General features: G+C 40.9%; 1 protein-coding gene across 1 annotated transcript in view; it reads left to right on the top strand.

Annotated features, from left to right (window-relative positions):
- The first annotated feature begins 3,946 nt into the window (after nucleotides 1-3,946).
- The window catches only part of ACO1 (aconitase 1), a 51,598-nt gene continuing 45,209 nt past the window's right edge, over nucleotides 3,947-10,335 (top strand). The window contains exon 1 of the mRNA XM_081278819.1: nucleotides 3,947-4,091. The gene's annotated coding sequence lies outside the window, so the exon portion shown is untranslated. The remainder of the gene's footprint in view (nucleotides 4,092-10,335) is intronic.

Here is a 10,335-nt window from a genome sequence, read left to right as displayed (position 1 = left end):
TTACCTGGGTGCTCCCAAATTATAAGGCTGCAACAGGGATGCCCTTACTATCTATCACCAGGGAAAATAGGCCCTGAAAATAAGTGAGGAATTCTAGACTATATGGTGATTGGTGTTCTCTCCTAGTACATTTAAGTCTTCTTTTCTACAAATTATATATATATATATATTTTTTTTCTAACTTCCAGCTCTTTTGTTGCTTAAAAGTCAAAAGTATAGGGTGAGAGGAGCCTAAAAGTTAAAAAGTATAGGGTGAGGGTGAGATCAGCCTCCATTCAGACCCCAGGATTATCAGTCAGGAATTTTCGACCTGAAGTAAATGATGTAACTACTGTGAACCTCAATTTTATTATCTATGTATGAACAGTAATGTTCCCAGCCTCAAATGGTGGTTGTGAATATTTAGTGGGACATTTAATAAGGTTTGGGTTTTATTGTTGGCTATTTGGAGAGAAATGGTGCTTAACTAGAAGCAGCTGGCCAGAAGTCTCTGGGAAACCGCCCAGGGATATTTTAATGCTTAAACATTAAGAAAGAGAAGGGAAATTAAGTATGTGGAAATGTGGCAGAGTTGGGGCCAAGAGGAGACTGAGCCTTGCCTTTTCTTATACAAATATAGCTTTCTGGTTTTTAGAGGAACAGAAAGTATTTATTTCAAACTTTCTCTGGTATGAAAAAGATATACATTATTGAAAATGTTAGAGATCCTAGAGTCCCTTAAAGCAAGCTCAGGATGACATTATACTTCTCCATTCCTTGTCAAACAAATGTCATCCCTCTGTGAACCCTGAACCACATGGAGGAACCCTGAATCACATGCAGGGCAACAGAGAGCCAAAGAATACACAAAACAAAGAAGCCCACAGTGAGTCAGAATTGATAAAACTGCATTGAGCACCTACTATGTGCCAGGCTCTGTGTTGGGGGTGATGAACAAACTGACATGGTCCTCTGACCTTCATGGAGTTTATATTTATAGGTATCAGGTCCCTGGTGACAATCTACAGATATGCTAAAGCAGAAACTCCTGTAGTAAAATTTTAACTTTCTCAGAATCTGAGCATAGATCCTGCCCCTACTCTAACAAATCAGACATCCTAGGATATAGGGAATACAGGCAGCTGTATTTTTAATAAGTGTCCTCTAATGATTCTGGGAAACATCCAAAATCTGAGAAGTACCACCAGTATTTCTCATACGGTGTGTCTCTGATTGATTCCATCAAACTCAGCCTAAAGAGTAAAGTATGTATGTTTTCAGTGCACTCCAAAGTTTGAGTCATCATGCTAGATTTGTCCTTCTCTTATACCACTTCTTTTCTATTAAGTCCATGTGTATGAAAGTGTACCATCAATTGCAAATCATGATATAAAGTCAGTTGGGATATAGTTCTTCAGACCTTTTAATCAACTAAGTCCAGTTTATAAAAGTACAATCATGTACCACATATGTCTCAGTCAATAACAAGCTGATGGTCACAAAAGATTACATCACCTAGTGACATTTGTAGACATCTTAGTTCATGTAAATACACTCTATGATGTTCGCACAACAAAAGTGCCTAAGGATGCATTTTGAGAATGTATTCCCAATGTTTAACCACACAGGACTACAACTAAAATCAGTGTGGAATACAATGAGGCACTCCTCAGCTTAACAATCTCCAACAGAATCTTTGTTGTTTTTGTAGTTATCATGTTTGAGTGGCTTCCTCTCAGAAGGTCCATAAAGTATATGCACTCTGCTGGGCCACTAGCAGAACCTTTGGTACCATGTCAGAAATACTTAGACCCTGTGTGAGCACAGTGATGTGTTTCTCAACCCATGTATTTAGCTTTCTGAACAAACGATGGGATCCAACTCGAGATGTAGGATTCAGAATGAGGAAGAAACTGGATGGATAGGAGAGGATGGACAGATGGTTAGAGGATAATAACTTTCCATTTTAGATGTGATGAATGACAGACGCCTCTGGAATGTCCAAGTGGTGATACTACAAATGGCTAGAAATAGAGTGTGAGGATCAGAAGAAGTAAGACCAATGAAGGACAGCAGGCTTCAGCTGCAAGTGATAGGAGTTTGCATGGTGAGAAAATAGACAAAGGAAAACTCATCAGTGTGCAGAGTGGCAGGAAAAGCAAGAGAAGACAGATAATACTGAAAGAGCCTAAAGAAAGAGGGATTAAAAAGGGAAGAGGTGAATTATAAAAATAGAGAGCTGAAAATTTAAAAGGAGTTTAAAATTTCAAGGATTAATCACTGCTGCCAAATACTACAGAGCAGAAGGAAGAACAAGAACAGAAGGGAGGCCACTGGATTCTCAACCAGCATGTCATTGATAACATGTCAAAGAGTGGAGAGATGTGAAAAATATTCCCTTCATGATTTGGCTAAGGTGCTTACTAATCTCCGTTCCTTTTATGGCCCTGTTTTAATTACTGTGGGTCAAGATTATCAGTTATATGTATGTTGGTGTTGAACATTAAAACATTCTGCTTTCTGAAGGGCTGCCTCAGTACAAATCAAAATTTAGCTGGACATGTTCTGGCCCTACTCCACAGCCTACTATCCACTCTCACCTTCCCTATACTCTCCTTAACTTTTGAGAAGACACTAGCATTATTATTTTTCAGGTTTTATGGTAAACCTCTAGCATATGGTGAACATTTAAGGAAAATTTGTTCAATGAATATGAAAGGATGGGATTTGAGAAATGGGTGAAAGAAACTGTCTTCTCCTATTGGAAATACAGTAACACCACCCCCATCCTTTCAAAATTGAATATCACCAGGTAGGTGTGCCCTACAGTGTAGCTTGTTTGGGGAGATGCTGCTGTGGAAGTCAGAGGACTGAATCCAGCTGTGCCACATTTCACAGCTCTGAAGTCTTCACTTCCTAGGTGGTTGGAAGCATGAAATGAATTGAATAGACATTAGTAAAGATCCAGCCACAGGGCTTTGGGCCAAGTGGAGGCAGTAAATGATTGCTGATAGTGGTTGGCATTATTAATAGTATTAGCTATTAGTTGTTCATTCAGATAGAAAACTACAATGATTTTCCCAAATAATTTGGGCAAGAAAACATCACCGCCTTTCACCTACAAAGATATAATCGCTTTTCTGACTCACAGTTACCTACAGGGCACAACTCCAACCAGCACCTAAAGCATGTCTGGAGAAGGCCCAAGCCATTTCCTACAGATCTGAGAACACCATGAATTACGGAGTGAAGTGTGGTCACAAGTTGAAAAGAATACATTCATACTAGAAATGTTGCATTCCTAAACCAGAGTCCCACTTGGCATAACTTTGAGCAAAGAATCAAGGCGGGGGTAGGGATGGGAGGTGAAGGATGAAATGGGGAGAAGGGCAAGGAGACAAGGGTAGAGCAAGATAATCAGATGCAGGAGCAGCCAGTTAGTGAAGCCTCTACAGTTATGGCAAAATATTTAATATCATTTTTTAAGCTGCATTTCTTTGCCAGGCGTGACGCCCCAAACCTGTAATCCCAACGGTTCCTGAGGCTGAGGCAGGAGGAACGCAAATTCAAAGCAGCCTCAGCAATTTAGCGAGGCCCTAAGTAACCTAGCGAGACTCTATTTCAAAAATAAAAACATAAAAATGACAGAAGATGTGGCTCAGTGATTAAGTACCCCTGAGTTCAATCTCCAGTACAAAAACAAAAAAACAAAAACTGCATTTCTTTCCGGCCCTAGCGCGAGCCGAGCAGTCACACCCTAGGCCCCAACGAGAGCGACCGTCACCCTAGCCCCGGGACCAGGGCCGGCACGAGCGAGCCCTGTGGAAAGACGCGTCTCGCCACTTTCTGCGGCCAACCTCTAGCAACTAGAGTCCCGCCCGGGGCGAAGTTCCCGGGCCGCTGGGGGGCGGGGCGGGGCCCTGTGGAAGCCCCGCCCCGTCCGAGGCCGGGCTGGTTCCGGCCGGCGTCCGCCCCGCCCCTGCTCCTCCCGGCGGCCAGCGGCCGGGGGCGGCGGGGGAGGATCGCGGAGGCGGTGGCAGGGACCGCCTGCTAGTGCGCCCGCTGCTCTGTCCCGGCTCGCTAGTCGCCGGAGCCCCGCCGTGCTGTCCCTGGTGAGTACCAATTCGTCCCGATTGACTCCCCCGGCGGGGACGCCGGCCACAGGGCCCTCCCGGGAGTTGGTGAGGGCCTTTTCCCGGCGCGCGAGGCAGAGCGGCCCGGGGGAGTCGGGCAGAGCTGGGGGAGGCCGAGGGGACGTGTTCCTGGGGAGTGATCTCCCCGCCATCCCTCAGTTTCCGTCGCGACGGAGACCGGAGAGCCTCTCCTTGGGGTCCTTAGCTTTGGCCCTGCGCATGCTGCCCGGGAGCCCTCGGCGAGGCAGTGCGGGCCGCGCGGAGTCCTGACCCCAGGGTGTTTGGGCCTCACCCGGGAGTCCGTCCCGAGCCTGGACGGCGGGTCATCGTCCCTGAGCCTGTGTGGCAGGTCTGGGAATCCCCATCAAGAGGAAATGGGGTGAGGGAGGAGGACCTCTGCAAGTGGTGGGACACAAAGCCCACCCTCATGGACCCCAAATTCTAAGGAGACCGGCTGCCTTCCCTACTTGATCAGCATACCGGAATGGCACGTCTTCCTACGTGCAGAACACATAACTCTTCTTACAGGGGACAATCTCTAGGACAGAAGTTTCCAAACTTTTTTTGGACTCGATATTCTTTACCCCCTTAAGAATTAGTATCATAAGGAACCTTTGTTTATGTGGGTTGTATAGGTTGATATTTGCCATATATAATTAAAACCGAGAACCTTTTACAGTATTTAATAACATTTTAAAATAATAGACCAGTTATATCTTAACATTTTTTTATGAAAAAAAACCTGTATTTTCCAGAACAGAAACTTATCAAGAATAATGGCATTGTTTTACATTTCTGCAAACCTCTTTTAATGTCTGGCTCAATAAAAGAAAACTGGATTCTTGTATCTGCTTTATTCAATCTCTTGCACTATCACATGTCATGTAACTTCTGGAGACCTCCACAGTGGACTCCTGAGAATGTGAAAATGATAAAAGCAAATAACATCTTAGTATTATTATGAAAGTGGTTTTGAACTTGCAGACCTTGCAATATTTTTAGAACCAGAGGGGAGGAAATGCTTTAAAGACTTAATTCACTGGGCCTGCTTCTTGTTTGGGGGGTTCTTCTTAAATGGGAGCACAACCCACCACATGCCATGGATAGGGTTAACCTCTGATTTGTGGGATCAAGCTTGACCTCACTTTGAAACCAAATACTAGGTCCTCTCATTTTATGATGTATCTTGGAGGCCTCCTGAAAAACTCAGCAAGATTCACAGGTGCCTTTGGTTGCTTCTGTGCCTGCAGACCTGACCTGTGTGTGCATCAGGATTACAGCTGTGTTGTGGCAAACAGGATCAGTGGGTTCAGAGAAGTGCCAATGAGGTGACCATGCCAAGTGTGTAGAGGTTAGAGTGAGAATTACCAAGTAGTTGAGAAGTTATTTCCAAAGTAATAGAGACATGCTCTTGCCTCCTTTCCTTGTGTTCATTTCTATTTGCACTTGGGTAGTTATTAACCTTGAGTTTGTTGGAATATGCTTACCAATCTTGGTGTTCTTTCACTTTTCACTTTTAAAGGTGAGTCACTGTGTATGGTCCTTCCTTGGCCTCTACTGGAAAGCAATTGTCCAGCATTTTGTGGTGTGGTAGGTGGGATCCTTCACTGAATTCTTTCCTTGATTTCATCCTCTGACAACACATGTTTAAAATAGAAAATATATACTATATATAGTATACAGATATACTGTATACATATATGACTATATAGTGTATAATCAAAGGAAAAAATTCTCTAACCCAGGTATCTTTTACACAAAGAGCTTGTACTGCTTCAATGGACGCTGCAGTTTGGACACTGCAGCCAGTACTTTAGAAATGCACAGTCCTCAGGTGGGAGAAAAGAATGTGATCTAAACTTGGAGTACATGTTGGGTTCTTTGAATAAGACTCCACTTTGATTGTGGAGTATCTGTCCTTCATCCTTTCAGTAGATACTTGTTGACCACCTATTTACCACATTTCCAGTTCTGTACCAGCTAGAAAAGTAATGAGTGCAAAAGATGCAGTCTCTATCTTTCTAATAGCTTAGGAAGCTGCTGGTTAATTGGGATAATTATTTGTCAGAGTATTAATAAAACATGGCCCTATGTGAAGAGCAATATTCCTATCAGAAGTGTGCTTCAAAAACATGAGCTAAAGCAACCAGAGTCCCACACTGTCAAGGTGATGATAAAAACCAACATTTATGAACTTGTGCCTGGCAACAACTTCTTTGCCTTTTCCCCTTTTATTGAAGAGGTAACTCTCTTTGAGGCAGCCAGACTCTATATAGAGAAATTACTTCCAACTTAATGCTACTCACTGAGCCAGATTTGTGGAAGATACTTCTCTGGGCCTTAGTGCCTTTGACTTTAAAGTAAGGAGTTGGACCATTGATAGCAGGTGTCTCAGATAACCAGTGGTTTACTGCAGCTAGTTATTTGTGCATATTCTTCATTTTATGATGTATCTTGCTGGCCTCCTGAAAAATTCAGTGAGACTCACAGGTTGGCTTTGGTTGCTTCTAATGTTTAGTTTTTTTTGTTTGTTTTGTTTTGTTTTGTTTTGTTTAGCTTAAAAGAAGCCACAATAGTAACACTTACATCATGGAAATAGGCCAGTGCTGCAAATCTGGGCTCTTTTCCCCTGGAGAGCAGATTGTTCAAAGTTTACCTGCACACCACTACTACTGTCAAAGCCAAGTTGCTTTTGATTTGTTTTTAATAGAAAACAGACTCTTTAGCCTGGACCAACACACTAGTTATGGGGTGGGTGATTCAAGTCCTTCGCAATCTTTGATAGAGAAAACACAGTGTGTTTTGAACTTATCTTGGAATATGGATCAGCAAACTTTTTGTGCAAAGGGGCAGATAGTAAAACTTTTAGGCTTTGTGGGATATACAGTCTCTATTGCAATTACTCAGCTCTACTGCTGTTCTATGAAAGCAGCCATAGACAGTATGGAAACAAAGGAGCGTGACTGTGTTCCAGTAAAATTTTATTTGCAAAAACAGGCATTAGGCTGTAGTTTGCAGATTTTTTTCCTAGAATATGAGAACAGGAGTCATGTTTCAAGGAGGTATTTTCATAGAACAAGAATTCCTCAGGACTTTATGCATGAATACCAGGGACCTGAGTCTCCAAGATGGATTCAGCTGGCAGTCAGAACTGGAACGTATTTGGAGTCAATCATAGAAGAATCCATAGTAGATTGTTTAAAGAAAGCCCAGGTATTTTCAAGTTTTGAGGACACAGCCATGGATAGTGAGGAAACCTTTACTCCTAACTCCTTTTCTGGAGCCATCTCCCATATATTATGCTCGAGTGGGTGGACCTGTAGTCTGATCTAGTGTGTCATGCAAAAAACAGTAGCATCTCTTAACAGCTGTCTTTATTTCAGGGGCAGGGAAAAAGGAAATATTCAAAAAGAAAGAAAAATCTTCCTGATATTTGTGTATCTTACACATTGTTGTGGTGTGTGTATACTGTGTTTACATGTATATACATGCACAGTTGTATATCTTTATATGTACATAAATTGAATATACATGTGATTATACATTTTATGTATTTTAAAGTAGCCTCATAATTGTATGATAAACAGATGTACAACTGCTAACAATAGCCAGTTCTGAGAAGTGGAATGGAATGGAAGGAAGGCAGGGAAATTTTACTTATTATTTTTTGTAATACTAGATGTCTGGAACAAAATTCATACATAGTTTTTACAACTTAAAAACAAAACAAAAAACTAAAATCTCAACACTTATATTTTCAAAAGGAAGATGGTATTATTTCTCTGGTAAGAATACTGCCACCACCCTTCTCCCCCAGTACGACAAACTACTTCCATTGTCACGTCACATTTCCTAACTAGAGTATATAATAGTAGTATATATCGACTCAAATAGCATTGAGACTGAGCTGTCTCAAGTCAAAACAATATTAATGTTTGGCTTAAACTCCTGTGCAAAGTTGGAAGCACTAGGTCAAAGCGTCTTTTAATGGGCCGTTATAACCCTTATACTGGTGTTATAAAATTGCTATTATACAGTTTTTAAACTAATAAGCAGATTACATGGGACTATTTCCCAGCAATCCTGTTTCTGAGGAGAGAAAGCATGTACATAAATATATGAGTGGGCATCTGTCTGGACATAGGCATTGGATTTGCCAAAATGTTGAGTGGTTTTCTCTTGGTGGTGGGATACAGTTGACTTTTAGATTTTCTTACAAGTTTTCCAACATGAACAAATACTAGATTTTATATGTCTAAAATCAACCCCTGTGGATATTTTTACACAAGATACATTGAGGTCACGTTGTCTCCACTTTTCTTAGACTGACACCAACGTGCCTGGTAGTAGAATTCTGCTGCTTTCTCCCAATAGGAAGTGGAAGAACAGGTGAAGAGAGTAAGGCATTGGAAACCCAGAACAGGCACACTTGTAACTGTAATCACATTGTGCTGTGTGGACTTCTCTGTGGAGTCTATTCCAATCCTTCCCCTACAGTTGACCAGGAGGTTAGAAAGCTCTTTAGCACCATCACTTCAGAAGCCATCAGCTGACCAGCTCCCTAGATTGACTGGTCTTCATTTTTTTTTTGACTTTTTTGGGGTTAAGGGTGCTGGGGTTTGAACTGTGTGGAGCTTTACCGCTGAGCTACATTCACAGCCCTTTTTCTTTTCTTTTTTTTTTTTTATTATTGGTTGTTCAAAACATTACAAAGCTCTTAACATATCATATTTCATACATTAGATTCAAGTGGGTATGAACTCCCATTTATACCCCAATTACAGATTGCAGAATCACATCTCATTCAGTTGCTGAGGTTGGCCTTGAACTTGCCATCCTCCTGTCTTAGCCTGCTCAGGTCACTGGGATTGCAAGTGTGAGTCACTGCGCCTGGCATTTAAACAAATTTTTAATGGGGGATTTCAGATATACAAGTAGGTGGAGAAGAGAGTATAAGCCCTCAGCCTTACAAGGATGACCATTAATAATTGGCCCATCTTGTTTTCACCTGTACCTTTCCTTGACCTCACTTCTTTTCCTCCTGCCAGGAGTTGGCATCTTCATTTTCAACTATTTAACAAAAAAACTATTCTTTGCTGCATCTCTTTGGTAGTGTAAATGTACCAGCACTGTAGAAGTCTTTCTAATGTCAGCCAAATTGAAATTCTGAATGGTCCTTGAGTACTTGCTGCATTTTCACCCCCTTGCATGGATTTTTAAACATTTTTAAAAATGATGAAAAACATCTTTAATGAATCTACTTTTGCATTTGCTTTTCCCTCTGCCTGTGAATCTAAACCCATCTTTTCTTTTTCCCAGTTCTCTGTAAAGTCTTTCATGAATCTCAGTTGTAGTTCTCTTTCCTTTGACCTTTCTTCTGACCCTTATCTTATTGTAATTAATTGTACGCTTATCTTAGTCTTCTTGTTAAATTGTAATCTTTGTATAAAAGGAGTGTTTTCCTTATCTTCCTTTCTCCTGTGGTGTTTAGCAATGCTTAATGCAAAGAAGATACTCAAGAAATACATGCTAAATTAATTTGAATTGTTCAAGGTCAATGCAGTAAAATTTTGAAAATAAAAGAAATTCATCACATTAAAAGAAAAATTCTCAGGCATTACCTAGGACCAAGAACATTTTCTCCTACTTTCATGGATTTTTAAACATTTTAAATAATGATGAAAAACATCTTTAATTTGAACCAGCATTTTAAAAAATGGCTTCTTTTCTAAAAAAATTTTTTCCCAAATATATATATATATATATGGAGCCTTTAGGTGTTTTCTGATCTTTTTATATGCTTTGCCCCTTAGGAATAATACCTCAGGAGAGGTGCTAAATAGTATTGGATCATTTTTATTGGATAAGAGTGATTCTTGAGTATATTTTAAATATTTATTGTTTTAAAGTGATTTTAAATCTTCAGCAAAGAAATAGGCTACATTTAGAGCTCACTGAGTCCCATGAAGTAAATCAATAGCAATCTCATAAATTACAATAGCTCACAGAGATGGAGTTCCTGGTGTACACCGTGCTTCGTGTATTTGCCTCATTTAATTATCCCAGCAGCCCTTGTCATTTGGGCAGAGCAAGTGAAGATGGGCATTGTTATCTTAGAACTACAAAGAAGTAAACTGAGGTTTAACAGGCAAGAGGGAATCTTGTCCACAGCAGTTAAGTGACAGAGTCTGATATTAAGTGCAGATTAGAAACAAGATTTAAG

Source organism: Spermophilus citellus (genome assembly GCF_964194105.1).
Source record: "Spermophilus citellus genome assembly, chromosome: 2".
NCBI lineage: Eukaryota > Metazoa > Chordata > Mammalia > Rodentia > Sciuridae > Spermophilus > Spermophilus citellus.
Note: the sequence above shows the minus strand (reverse complement) of the source record. Positions and strands in the feature narration are given on the sequence as shown.